The 13,171-nt window shown below is 42.3% G+C and overlaps 1 long non-coding RNA gene across 1 annotated transcript in view; it reads left to right on the top strand.

Annotated features, from left to right (window-relative positions):
- Positions 1-11,852: 11,852 nt before the first annotated feature.
- LOC133148312 (uncharacterized) overlaps positions 11,853-13,171 on the top strand; it is a 3,235-nt gene continuing 1,916 nt past the window's right edge. The window contains exon 1 of the long non-coding RNA XR_009712512.1: positions 11,853-12,213. This is a non-coding gene — a long non-coding RNA (uncharacterized LOC133148312). The remainder of the gene's footprint in view (positions 12,214-13,171) is intronic.

Below are 13,171 nucleotides of genomic sequence, written 5' to 3'. Positions count from 1 at the left end.
TGAGCACTTTTTCTGAATTGTGCCGCTCCCGTCACTCTGGTTAGGTTGGCATCGAAAAAAACACTCTCGGGTGCTTTAGAGTGCCGAGTTTATTACTGCGCATTAAGAAATGACCACCTCCAACGTTTGGTTTATGTTTTATAAGCATTTTTAATTTTATTGCTTAAATCGCATTTTCTCGGCGAGCTGAGCACTTTTTCTGAATTGTGCCGCTCCCGTCACTCTGGTTAGGTTGGCATCGAAAAAAACGCTATCGGGTGCTTTAGAGTGCCGAGTTATTCACTGCGCATGAAGAAATGACCACCTCCAACGTTTGGTTTATGTTTAATAAGCATTTTTAATTTTATTGCTTAAATCGCATTTTCTCGGCGAGCTGAGCACTTTTTCTGAATTGTGCCGCTCCCGTCACTCTGGTTAGGTTGGCATCGAAAAAAACGCTCTCGGGTGCTTTAGAGTGCCGAGTTTATTACTGCGCATTAAGAAATGACCACCTCCAACGTTTGGTTTATGTTTTATAAGCATTTTTAATTTTATTGCTTAAATCGCATTTTCTCGGCGAGCTGAGCGCTTTTTCTGAATTGTGCCGCTCCCGTAACTCTGGTTAGGTTGGCATCGAAAAAAACGCTCTCGGGTGCTTTAGAGTGCCGAGTTTATCACTGCGCATGAAGAAATGACCACTTCCAACGTTTGGTTTATGTTTTATAAGCATTTTTAATTTTATTGCTTAAATCGCATTTTCTCGGCGAGCTGAGCGCTTTTTCTGAATTGTGCCGCTCCCGTAACTCTGGTTAGGTTGGCATCGAAAAAAACGCTCTCGGGTGCTTTAGAGTGCCGAGTTTATCACTGCGCATGAAGAAATGACCACTTCCAACGTTTGGTTTATGTTTTATAAGCATTTTTAATTTTATTGCTTAAATTGCATTTTCTCGGCGAGCTGAGCACTTTTTCTGAATTGTGCCGCTCCCGTCACTCTGGTTAGGTTGGCATCGAAAAAAACGCTCTCGGGTGCTCTAGAGTGCCGAGTTTATTACTGCGCATTAAGAAATGACCACCTCCAACGTTTGGTTTATGTTTTATAAGCATTTTTAATTTTATTGCTTAAATCGCATTTTCTCGGCGAGCTGAGCACTTTTTCTGAATTGTGCCGCTCCCGTCACTCTGGTTAGGTTGGCATCGAAAAAAACGCTCTCGGGTGCTTTAGAGTGCCGAGTTATTCACTGCGCATGAAGAAATGACCACCTCCAACGTTTGGTTTATGTTTTATAAGCATTTTTAATTTTATTGCTTAAATCGCATTTTCTCGGCGAGCTGAGCACTTTTTCTGAATTGTGCCGCTCCCGTCACTCTGGTTAGGTTGGCATCGAAAAAAACGCTCTCGGGTGCTTTAGAGTGCCGAGTTTATCACTGCGCATGAAGAAATGACCACCTCCAACGTTTGGTTTATGTTTTATAAGCATTTTTAATTTTATTGCTTAAATCGCATTTTCTCGGCGAGCTGAGCGCTTTTTCTGAATTGTGCCGCTCCCGTAACTCTGGTTAGGTTGGCATCGAAAAAAACGCTCTCGGGTGCTTTAGAGTGCCGAGTTTATCACTGCGCATGAAGAAATGACCACTTCCAACGTTTGGTTTATGTTTAATAAGCATTTTTAATTTTATTGCTTAAATCGCATTTTCTCGGCGAGCTAAGCGCGTTTTCTGAATTGTGCCGCTCCCGTCACTCTGGTTAGGTTGGCATCGAAAAAAACGCTCTCGGGTGCTTTAGAGTGCCGAGTTATTCACTGCGCATGAAGAAATGACCACATCCAACGTTTGGTTTATGTTTAATAAGCATTTTTAATTTTATTGCTTAAATCGCATTTTCTCGGCGAGCTGAGCGCTTTTTCTGAATTGTGCCGCTCCCGTCACTCTGGTTAGGTTGGCATCGAAAAAAACGCTCTCGGGTGCTTTAGAGTGCCGAGTTATTCACTGCGCATGAAGAAATGACCACCTCCAACGTTTGGTTTATGTTTAATAATCATTTTTAATTTTATTGCTTAAATCGCATTTTCTCGGCGAGCTGAGCACTTTTTCTGAATTGTGCCGCTCCCGTCACTCTGGTTAGGTTGGCATCGAAAAAAACGCTCTCGGGTGCTTTAGAGTGCCGAGTTTATTACTGCGCATTAAGAAATGACCACCTCCAACGTTTGGTTTATGTTTTATAAGCATTTTTAATTTTATTGCTTAAATCGCATTTTCTCGGCGAGCTGAGCGCTTTTTCTGAATTGTGCCGCTCCCGTCACTCTGGTTAGGTTGGCATCGAAAAAAACGCTCTCGGGTGCTTTAGAGTGCCGAGTTATTCACTGCGCATGAAGAAATTACCACCTCCAACGTTTGGTTTATGTTTAATAAGCATTTTTAATTTTATTGCTTAAATCGCATTTTGTCGGCGAGCTGAGCACTTTTCTGAATTGTGCCGCTCCCGTCACTCTGGTTAGGTTGGCATCGAAAAAAACGCTCTCGGGTGCTTTAGAGTGCCGAGTTTATTACTGCGCATTAAGAAATGACCACCTCCAACGTTTGGTTTATGTTTTATAAGCATTTTTAATTTTATTGCTTAAATCGCATTTTCTCGGCGAGCTGAGCACTTTTTCTGAATTGTGCCGATCCCGTCACTCGGGTTAGGTTGGCATCGAAAAAAACGCTCTCGGGTGCTTTAGAGTGCCGAGTTATTCACTGCGCATGAAGAAATGACCACCTCCAACGTTTGGTTTATGTTTAATAAGCATTTTTAATTTTATTGCTTCAATCGCATTTTCTCGGCGAGCTGAGCACTTTTTCTGAATTGTGCCGCTCCCGTCACTCTGGTTAGGTTGGCATCGAAAAAAACGCTCTCGGGTGCTTTAGAGTGCCGAGTTTATCACTGCGCATGAAGAAATGACCACCTCCAACGTTTGGTTTATGTTTTATAAGCATTTTTAATTTTATTGCTTAAATCGCATTTTCTCGGCGAGCTGAGCGCTTTTTCTGAATTGTGCCGCTCCCGTCACTCTGGTTAGGTTGGCATCGAAAAAAACGCTCTCGGGTGCTTTAGAGTGCCGAGTTATTCACTGCGCATGAAGAAATGACCACCTCCAACGTTTGGTTTATGTTTTATAAGCATTTTTAATTTTATTGCTTAAATCGCATTTTCTCGGCGAGCTGAGCGCTTTTTCTGAATTGTGCCGCTCCCGTCACTCTGGTTAGGTTGGCATCGAAAAAAACGCTCTCGGGTGCTTTAGAGTGCCGAGTTTATTACTGCGCATTAAGAAATGACCACCTCCAACGTTTGGTTTATGTTTTATAAGCATTTTTAATTTTATTGCTTAAATCGCATTTTCTCGGCGAGCTGAGCACTTTTTCTGAATTGTGCCGCTCCCGTCACTCTGGTTAGGTTGGCATCGAAAAAAACGCTCTCGGGTGCTTTAGAGTGCCGAGTTTATTACTGCGCATTAAGAAATGACCACCTCCAACGTTTGGTTTATGTTTTATAAGCATTTTTAATTTTATTGCTTAAATCGAATTTTCTCGGCGAGCTGAGCACTTTTTCTGAATTGTGCCGCTCCCGTCACTCTGGTTAGGTTGGCATCGAAAAAAACGCTATCGGGTGCTTTAGAGTGCCGAGTTATTCACTGCGCGAGAAGAAATGACCACCTCCAACGTTTGGTTTATGTTTAATAAGCATTTTTAATTTTATTGCTTAAATCGCATTTTCTCGGCGAGCTGAGCACTTTTTCTGAATTGTGCCGCTCCCGTCACTTGGCATCGAAAAAAACGCTCTCGGGTGCTTTAGAGTGCCGAGTTATTCACTGCGCATGAAGAAATGACCACCTCCAACGTTTGGTTAATGTTTTATAAGCATTTTTAATTTTATTGCTTAAATCGCATTTTCTCGGCGAGCTGAGCGCTTTTTCTGAATTGTGCCGCTCCCGTCACTCTGGTTAGGTTGGCATCGAAAAAAACGCTCTCGGGTGCTTTAGAGTGCCGAGTTTATTACTGCGCATTAAGAAATGACCACCTCCAACGTTTGGTTTATGTTTTATAAGCATTTTTAATTTTATTGCCTAAATCGCATTATCTCGGCGAGCTGAGCACTTTTTCTGAATTGTGCCGCTCCCGTCACTCTGGTTAGGTTGGCATCGAAAAAAACGCTCTCGGGTGCTTTAGAGTGCCGAGTTTATTACTGCGCATTAAGAAATGACATCCTCCAACGTTTGGTTTATGTTTTATAAGCATTTTTAATTTTATTGCTTAAATCGCATTTTCTCGGCGAGCTGAGCGCTTTTTCTGAATTGTGCCGCTCCCGTCACTCTGGTTAGGTTGGCATCGAAAAAAACGCTCTCGGGTGCTTTAGAGTGCCGAGTTTATTACTGCGCATTAAGAAATGACCACCTCCAACGTTTGGTTTATGTTTTATAAGCATTTTTTATTTTATTGCTTAAATCGCATTTTCTCGGCGAGCTGAGCACTTTTTCCGAATTGTGCCGCTCCCGTCACTCTGGTTAGGTTGGCATCGAAAAAAACGCTCTCGGGTGCTTTAGAGTGCCGAGTTTATTACTGCGCATTAAGAAATGACCACCTCCAACGTTTGGTTTATGTTTTATAAGCATTTTTAATTTTATTGCTTAAATCGCATTTTCTCGGCGAGCTGAGCACTTTTTCTGAATTGTGCCGCTCCCGTCACTCTGGTTAGGTTGGCATCGAAAAAAACGCTCTCGGGTGCTTTAGAGTGCCGAGTTATTAAATGCGCATGAAGAAATGACCACCTCCAACGTTTGGTTTATGTTTAATAAGCATTTTTAATTTTATTGCTTAAATCGCATTTTCTCGGCGAGCTGAGCACTTTTTCTGAATTGTGCCGCTCCCGTCACTCTGGTTAGGTTGGCATCGAAAAAAACGCTCTCGGGTGCTTTAGAGTGCCGAGTTTATTACTGCGCATTAAGAAATGACCACCTCCAACGTTTGGTTTATGTTTTATAAGCATTTTTAATTTTATTGCTTAAATCGCATTTTCTCGGCGAGCTGAGCGCTTTTTCTGAATTGTGCCGCTCCCGTCACTCTGGTTAGGTTGGCATCGAAAAAAACGCTCTCGGGTGCTTTAGAGTGCCGAGTTATTCACTGCGCATGAAGAAATGACCACCTCCAACGTTTGGTTTATGTTTAATAAGCATTTTTAATTTTATTGCTTAAATCGCATTTTCTCGGCGAGCTGAGCACTTTTTCTGAATTGTGCCGCTCCCGTCACTCTGGTTAGGTTGGCATCGAAAAAAACGCTCTCGGGTGCTTTAGAGTGCCGAGTTATTAAATGCGCATGAAGAAATGACCACCTCCAACGTTTGGTTTATGTTTAATAAGCATTTTTAATTTTATTGCTTAAATCGCATTTTCTCGGCGAGCTGAGCACTTTTTCTGAATTGTGCCGCTCCCGTCACTCTGGTTAGGTTGGCATCGAAAAAAACGCTCTCGGGTGCTTTAGAGTGCCGAGTTTATTACTGCGCATTAAGAAATGACCACCTCCAACGTTTGGTTTATGTTTTATAAGCATTTTTAATTTTATTGCTTAAATCGCATTTTCTCGGCGAGCTGAGCGCTTTTTCTGAATTGTGCCGCTCCCGTCACTCTGGTTAGGTTGGCATCGAAAAAAACGCTCTCGGGTGCTTTAGAGTGCCGAGTTATTCACTGCGCATGAAGAAATGACCACCTCCAACGTTTGGTTTATGTTTAATAAGCATTTTTAATTTTATTGCTTAAATCGCATTTTCTCGGCGAGCTGAGCACTTTTTCTGAATTGTGCCGCTCCCGTCACTCTGGTTAGGTTGGCATCGAAAAAAACGCTCTCGGGTGCTTTAGAGTGCCGAGTTTATTACTGCGCATTAAGAAATGACCACCTCCAACGTTTGGTTTATGTTTTATAAGCATTTTTAATTTTATTGCTTAAATCGCATTTTCTCGGCGAGCTGAGCACTTTTTCTGAATTGTGCCGCTCCCGTCACTCTGGTTAGGTTGGCATCGAAAAAAAACGCTCTCGGGTGCTTTAGAGTGCCGAGTTTATCACTGCGCATGAAGAAATGACCACCTCCAACGTTTGGTTTATGTTTAATAAGCATTTTTAATTTTATTGCTTAAATCGCATTTTCTCAGCGAGCTGAGCACTTTTTCTGAATTGTGCCGCTCCCGTCACTGGTTAGGTTGGCATCGAAAAAAACGCTCTCGGGTGCTTTAGAGTGCCGACTTTATCACTGCGCATGAAGAAATGACCACCTCCAACGTTTGGTTTATGTTTTATAAGCATTTTTAATTTTATTGCTTAAATCGCATTTTCTCGGCGAGCTGAGCACTTTTTCTGAATTGTGCCGCTCCCGTCACTCTGGTTAGGTTGGCATCGAAAAAAACGCTCACGGGTGCTTTAGAGTGCCGAGTTTATTACTGCGCATTAAGAAATGACCACCTCCAACGTTTGGTTTATGTTTTGTAAGCATTTTTAATTTTATTGCTTAAATCGCATTTTCTCGGCGAGCTGAGCACTTTTTCTGAATTGTGCCGCTCCCGTCACTCTGGTTAGGTTGGCATCGAAAAAAACGCTCTCGGGTGCTTTAGAGTTCCGAGTTTATCACTGCGCATGAAGAAATGACCACCTCCAACGTTTGGTTTATGTTTTATAAGCATTTTTAATTTTATTGCTTAAATCGCATTTTCTCGGCGAGCTGAGCGCTTTTTCTGAATTGTGCCGCTCCCGTCACTCTGGTTAGGTTGGCATCGAAAAAAACGCTCTCGGGTGCTCTAGAGTGCCGAGTTTATCACTGCGCATGAAGAAATGACCACCTCCAACGTTTGGTTTATGTTTTATAAGCATTTTTAATTTTATTGCTTAAATCGCATTTTCTCGGCGAGCTGAGCACTTTTTCTGAATTGTGCCGCTCCCGTCACTCTGGTTAGGTTGGCATCGAAAAAAACGCTCTCGGGTGCTTTAGAGTGCCGAGTTTATTACTGCGCATTAAGAAATGACCACCTCCAACGTTTGGTTTATGTTTTATAAGCATTTTTAATTTTATTGCTTAAATCGCATTTTCTCGGCGAGCTGAGCACTTTTTCTGAATTGTGCCACTCCCGTCACTCTGGTTAGGTTGGCATCGAAAAAAACGCTCTCGGGTGCTTTAGAGTGCCGAGTTTATTACTGCGCATTAAGAAATGACCACCTCCAACGTTTGGTTTATGTTTTATAAGCATTTTTAATTTTATTGCTTAAATCGCATTTTTTCGGCGAGCTGAGCACTTTTTCTGAATTGTGCCGCTCCCGTCACTCTGGTTAGGTTGGCATCGAAAAAAACGCTCTCGGGTGCTTTAGAGTGCCGAGTTATTCACTGCGCATGAAGAAATGACCACCTCCAACGTTTGGTTTATGTTTTATAAGCATTTTTAATTTTATTGCTTAAATCGCATTTTCTCGGCGAGCTGAGCACTTTTTCTGAATTGTGCCGCTCCCGTCACTCTGGTTAGGTTGGCATCGAAAAAAAAACGCTCTCGGGTGCTTTAGAGTGCCGAGTTTATCACTGCGCATGAAGAAATGACCACCTCCAACGTTTGGTTTATGTTTTATAAGCATTTTTAATTTTATTGCTTAAATCGCATTTTCTCGGCGAGCTGAGCGCTTTTTCTGAATTGTGCCGCTCCCGTCACTCTGGTTAGGTTGGCATCGAAAAAACGCTCTCGGGTGCTTTAGAGTGCCGAGTTTATCACTGCGCATGAAGAAATGACACTCCAACGTTTGGTTTATGTTTTATAAGCATTTTTAATTTTATTGCTTAAATCGCATTTTCTCGGCGAGCTGAGCGCTTTTTCTGAATTGTGCCGCTCCCGTAACTCTGGTTAGGTTGGCATCGAAAAAAACGCTCTCGGGTGCTTTAGAGTGCCGAGTTTATCACTGCGCATGAAGAAATGACCACTTCCAACGTTTGGTTTATGTTATATAAGCATTTTTAATTTTATTGCTTAAATCGCATTTTCTCGGCGAGCTGAGCACTTTTTCTGAATTGTGCCGCTCCCGTCACTCTGGTTAGGGGCGCATCGAAAATAAACGCTCTCGGGTGCTTTAGAGTGCCGAGTTTATTACTGCGCATTAAGAAATGACCACCTCCAACGTTTGGTTTATGTTTTATAAGCATTTTTAATTTTATTGCTTAAATCGCATTTTCTCGGCGAGCTGAGCACTTTTTCTGAATTGTGCCGCTCCCGTCACTCTGGTTAGGTTGGCATCGAAAAAAACGCTCTCGGGTGCTTTAGAGTGCCGAGTTATTCACTGCGCATGAAGAAATGACCACCTCCAACGTTTGGTTTATGTTTTATAAGCATTTTTAATTTTATTGCTTAAATCGCATTTTCTCGGCGAGCTGAGCGCTTTTTCTGAATTGTGCCGCTCCCGTCACTCTGGTTAGGTTGGCATCGAAAAAAACGCTCTCGGGTGCTTTAGAGTGCCGAGTTATTCACTGCGCATGAAGAAATGACCACCTCCAACGTTTGGTTTATGTTTAATAAGCATTTTTAATTTTATTGCTTAAATCGCATTTTCTCGGCGAGCTGAGCACTTTTTCTGAATTGTGCCGCTCCCGTCACTCTGGTTAGGTTGGCATCGAAAAAAACGCTCTCGGGTGCTTTAGAGTGCCGAGTTTATTACTGCGCATGAAGAAATGACCACCTCCAACGTTTGGTTTATGTTTAATAAGCATTTTTAATTTTATTGCTTAAATCGCATTTTCTCAGCGAGCTGAGCACTTTTTCTGAATTGTGCCGCTCCCGTCACTGGTTAGGTTGGCATCGAAAAAAACGCTCTCGGGTGCTTTAGAGTGCCGACTTTATCACTGCGCATGAAGAAAAGACCACCTCCAACGTTTGGTTTATGTTTTATAAGCATTTTTAATTTTATTGCTTAAATCGCAATTTCTCGGCGAGCTGAGCACTTTTTCTGAATTGTGCCGCTCCCGTCACTCTGGTTAGGTTGGCATCGAAAAAAACGCTCACGGGTGCTTTAGAGTGCCGAGTTTATTACTGCGCATTAAGAAATGACCACCTCCAACGTTTGGTTTATGTTTTATAAGCATTTTTAATTTTATTGCTTAAATCGCATTTTCTCGGCGAGCTGAGCACTTTTTCTGAATTGTGCCGCTCCCGTCACTCTGGTTAGGTTGGCATCGAAAAAAACGCTCTCGGGTGCTTTAGAGTGCCGAGTTATTCACTGCGCATGAAGAAATGACCACCTCCAACGTTTGGTTTATGTTTTATAAGCATTTTTAATTTTATTGCTTAAATCGCATTTTCTCGGCGAGCTGAGCGCTTTTTCTGAATTGTGCCGCTCCCGTAACTCTGGTTAGGTTGGCATCGAAAAAAACGCTCTCGGGTGCTTTAGAGTGCCGAGTTTATTACTGCGCATTAAGAAATGACCACCTCCAACGTTTGGTTTATGTTTTATAAGCATTTTTAATTTTATTGCTTAAATCGCATTTTCTCGGCGAGCTGAGCACTTTTTCTGAATTGTGCCGCTCCCGTCACTCTGGTTAGGTTGGCATCGAAAAAAACGCTCTCGGGTGCTTTAGAGTGCCGAGTTTATTACTGCGCATTTAGAAATGACCACCTCCAACGTTTGGTTTATGTTTTATAAGCATTTTTAATTTTATTGCTTAAATCGCATTTTCTCGGCGAGCTGAGCACTTTTTCTGAATTGTGCCGCTCCCGTCACTCTGGTTAGGTTGGCATCGAAAAAAACGCTATCGGGTGCTTTAGAGTGCCGAGTTATTCACTGCGCATGAAGAAATGACCACCTCCAACGTTTGGTTTATGTTTAATAAGCATTTTTAATTTTATTGCTTAAATCGCATTTTCTCGGCGAGCTGAGCACTTTTTCTGAATTGTGCCGCTCCCGTCACTCTGGTTAGGTTGGCATCGAAAAAAACGCTCACGGGTGCTTTAGAGTGCCGAGTTTATTACTGCGCATTAAGAAATGACCACCTCCAACGTTTGGTTTATGTTTTATAAGCATTTTAAATTTTATTGCTTAAATCGCATTTTCTCGGCGAGCTGAGCACTTTTTCTGAATTGTGCCGCTCCCGTCACTCTGGTTAGGTTGGCATCGAAAAAAACGCTCTCGGGTGCTTTAGAGTGCCGAGTTATTCACTGCGCATGAAGAAATGACCACCTCCAACGTTTGGTTTATGTTTTATAAGCATTTTTAATTTTATTGCTTAAATCGCATTTTCTCGGCGAGCTGAGCGCTTTTTCTGAATTGTGCCGCTCCCGTAACTCTGGTTAGGTTGGCATCGAAAAAAACGCTCTCGGGTGCTTTAGAGTGCCGAGTTTATTACTGCGCATTAAGAAATGACCACCTCCAACGTTTGGTTTATGTTTTATAAGCATTTTTAATTTTATTGCTTAAATCGCATTTTCTCGGCGAGCTGAGCACTTTTTCTGAATTGTGCCGCTCCCGTCACTCTGGTTAGGTTGGCATCGAAAAAAACGCTCTCGGGTGCTTTAGAGTGCCGAGTTTATTACTGCGCATTAAGAAATGACCACCTCCAACGTTTGGTTTATGTTTTATAAGCATTTTTAATTTTATTGCTTAAATCGCATTTTCTCGGCGAGCTGAGCACTTTTTCTGAATTGTGCCGCTCCCGTCACTCTGGTTAGGTTGGCATCGAAAAAAACGCTATCGGGTGCTTTAGAGTGCCGAGTTATTCACTGCGCATGAAGAAATGACCACCTCCAACGTTTGGTTTATGTTTAATAAGCATTTTTAATTTTATTGCTTAAATCGCATTTTCTCGGCGAGCTGAGCACTTTTTCTGAATTGTGCCGCTCCCGTCACTCTGGTTAGGTTGGCATCGAAAAAAACGCTCTCGGGTGCTTTAGAGTGCCGAGTTTATTACTGCGCATTAAGAAATGACCACCTCCAACGTTTGGTTTATGTTTTATAAGCATTTTTAATTTTATTGCTTAAATCGCATTTTCTCGGCGAGCTGAGCACTTTTTCTGAATTGTGCCGCTCCCGTCACTCTGGTTAGGTTGGCATCGAAAAAAACGCTCTCGGGTGCTTTAGAGTGCCGAGTTTATTACTGCGCATTAAGAAATGACCACCTCCAACGTTTGGTTTATGTTTTATAAGCATTTTTAATTTTATTGCTTAAATCGCATTTTCTCGGCGAGCTGAGCACTTTTTCTGAATTGTGCCGCTCCCGTCACTTGGCATCGAAAAAAACGCTCTGGGTGCTTTAGAGTGCCGAGTTATTCACTGCGCATGAAGAAATGACCACCTCCAACGTTTGGTTTATGTTTTATAAGCATTTTTAATTTTATTGCTTAAATCGCATTTTCTCGGTGAGCTGAGCGCTTTTTCTGAATTGTGCCGCTCCCGTCACTCTGGTTAGGTTGGCATCGAAAAAAACGCTCTCGGGTGCTTTAGAGTGCCGAGTTTATTACTGCGCATTAAGAAATGACCACCTCCAACGTTTGGTTTATGTTTTATAAGCATTTTTAATTTTATTGCCTAAATCGCATTTTCTCGGCGAGCTGAGCACTTTTTCTGAATTGTGCCGCTCCCGTCACTCTGGTTAGGTTGGCATCGAAAAAAACGCTCTCGGGTGCTTTAGAGTGCCGAGTTTATTACTGCGCATTAAGAAATGACATCCTCCAACGTTTGGTTTATGTTTTATAAGCATTTTTAATTTTATTGCTTAAATCGCATTTTCTCGGCGAGCTGAGCGCTTTTTCTGAATTGTGCCGCTCCCGTCACTCTGGTTAGGTTGGCATCGAAAAAAACGCTCTCGGGTGCTTTAGAGTGCCGAGTTTATTACACAGCAAAAACTGGAGTGTTGAAATTTCAGGGTTAAACATGTCAGAGTTGATTTCAACTCTCAAAGTGTCATTTTAACACATTCTGATTAAAATGGTGTTCAGTGTTGGAGTTATTTAACAGAGTTATTCCAACCTAAGCAAATCAACTCTGTAGAGATGTAAAGTGCATCTCGGCCGAGTTAACTTGCTTGATAGGCCCCTGGACTTCAGTCCAGGTAACCCCATGTGTTATGCCCCTGGGCTTTCAGCAGGGTGAACCCGTGCATCAATCAATAGTCTCCTGTGCGTGGCGTGGTCAACCGTCGTTTATTTCGCTGCTGGAATCAGGAATGGGTGCGGAGTTGGACTTTTACACGAGAGGTAAGCTACAAAATCAAACTTGTAGGAACAATAACATTGAATTAAACATCTGCTGAGAATATTTATGTAACTTTGCTAAGCATTTTTTGTGGTTGGCACTGGACAGCGAACGTTTGGATTTTTTTTTTTAATGCAATGTTAACTTCACCACTAACGTTACCACTTGCTAGAAAATAAACATTAATAAAAAAACGGTTTCCTATGTTATCCTTTGCATTTTACCAAGTCTCACGCGTGCTTGAGAGGTTGTATAAACAAGGCTTCATATTTAACTGTCGAATATAGTTTGGGGCTAACGTTAGCACATGTTAACAAGCTAACTTGAAGTTCATGGCGGGTGCATGGCATCAGTCCGACTGCCCAATACTCCCTCTTCCCATTTCTCCGACCATACACTTGTTAATTTCTGCGTCCATTAATCTAACCTTAACCCTAATCCTAACCATAACCCTCTAGAATAAGTAAGGGATAAACAGTTCAGAGGTTGTTATGGAGAAATAAGCCCCGACAGGATGAACTTTGGCTCCAACACGAAGTGAGGAGTTAATTCATGCAATAAACCCCGCACTTTGCGTAGGAGCCACGGCTAGAGTGAAATAATTAGCCTAAACAATTGCAGTTGGGTGCCTGTGTGGCAGACTCCCTGTGCCACTGCACCGAGACGAGTGTCCGAGGCTCTGATCATACAGGTGTGGTTAATAACTCTGATTAATGGGTAATGTAGGTAATGTAGTGGGCAGTCAGACTAAAAAGGGTCAACTTTACTGGTGCTGTGTTGTGTTTGTTTGGTCGCTGAAAACCAGCTTTTAACAGAGGGGAATGTTTTAATAAATCAGTTTTGCCTCAAATGTAAATGTTAATTACGGTAGCATGTGCTGCAGTCACTACAGCTAGTCGCTGCCACGTTCATCAATGAGAGCGTTTCCACTGGGCCTGCTGTGGCATGTTTTAACAGCCT

This window comes from Syngnathus typhle, unplaced genomic scaffold, assembly GCF_033458585.1.
Source record: "Syngnathus typhle isolate RoL2023-S1 ecotype Sweden unplaced genomic scaffold, RoL_Styp_1.0 HiC_scaffold_53, whole genome shotgun sequence".
Taxonomy (NCBI): Eukaryota; Metazoa; Chordata; class Actinopteri; order Syngnathiformes; family Syngnathidae; genus Syngnathus; species Syngnathus typhle.
This window is presented reverse-complemented; position numbering and strand designations above follow the sequence as displayed.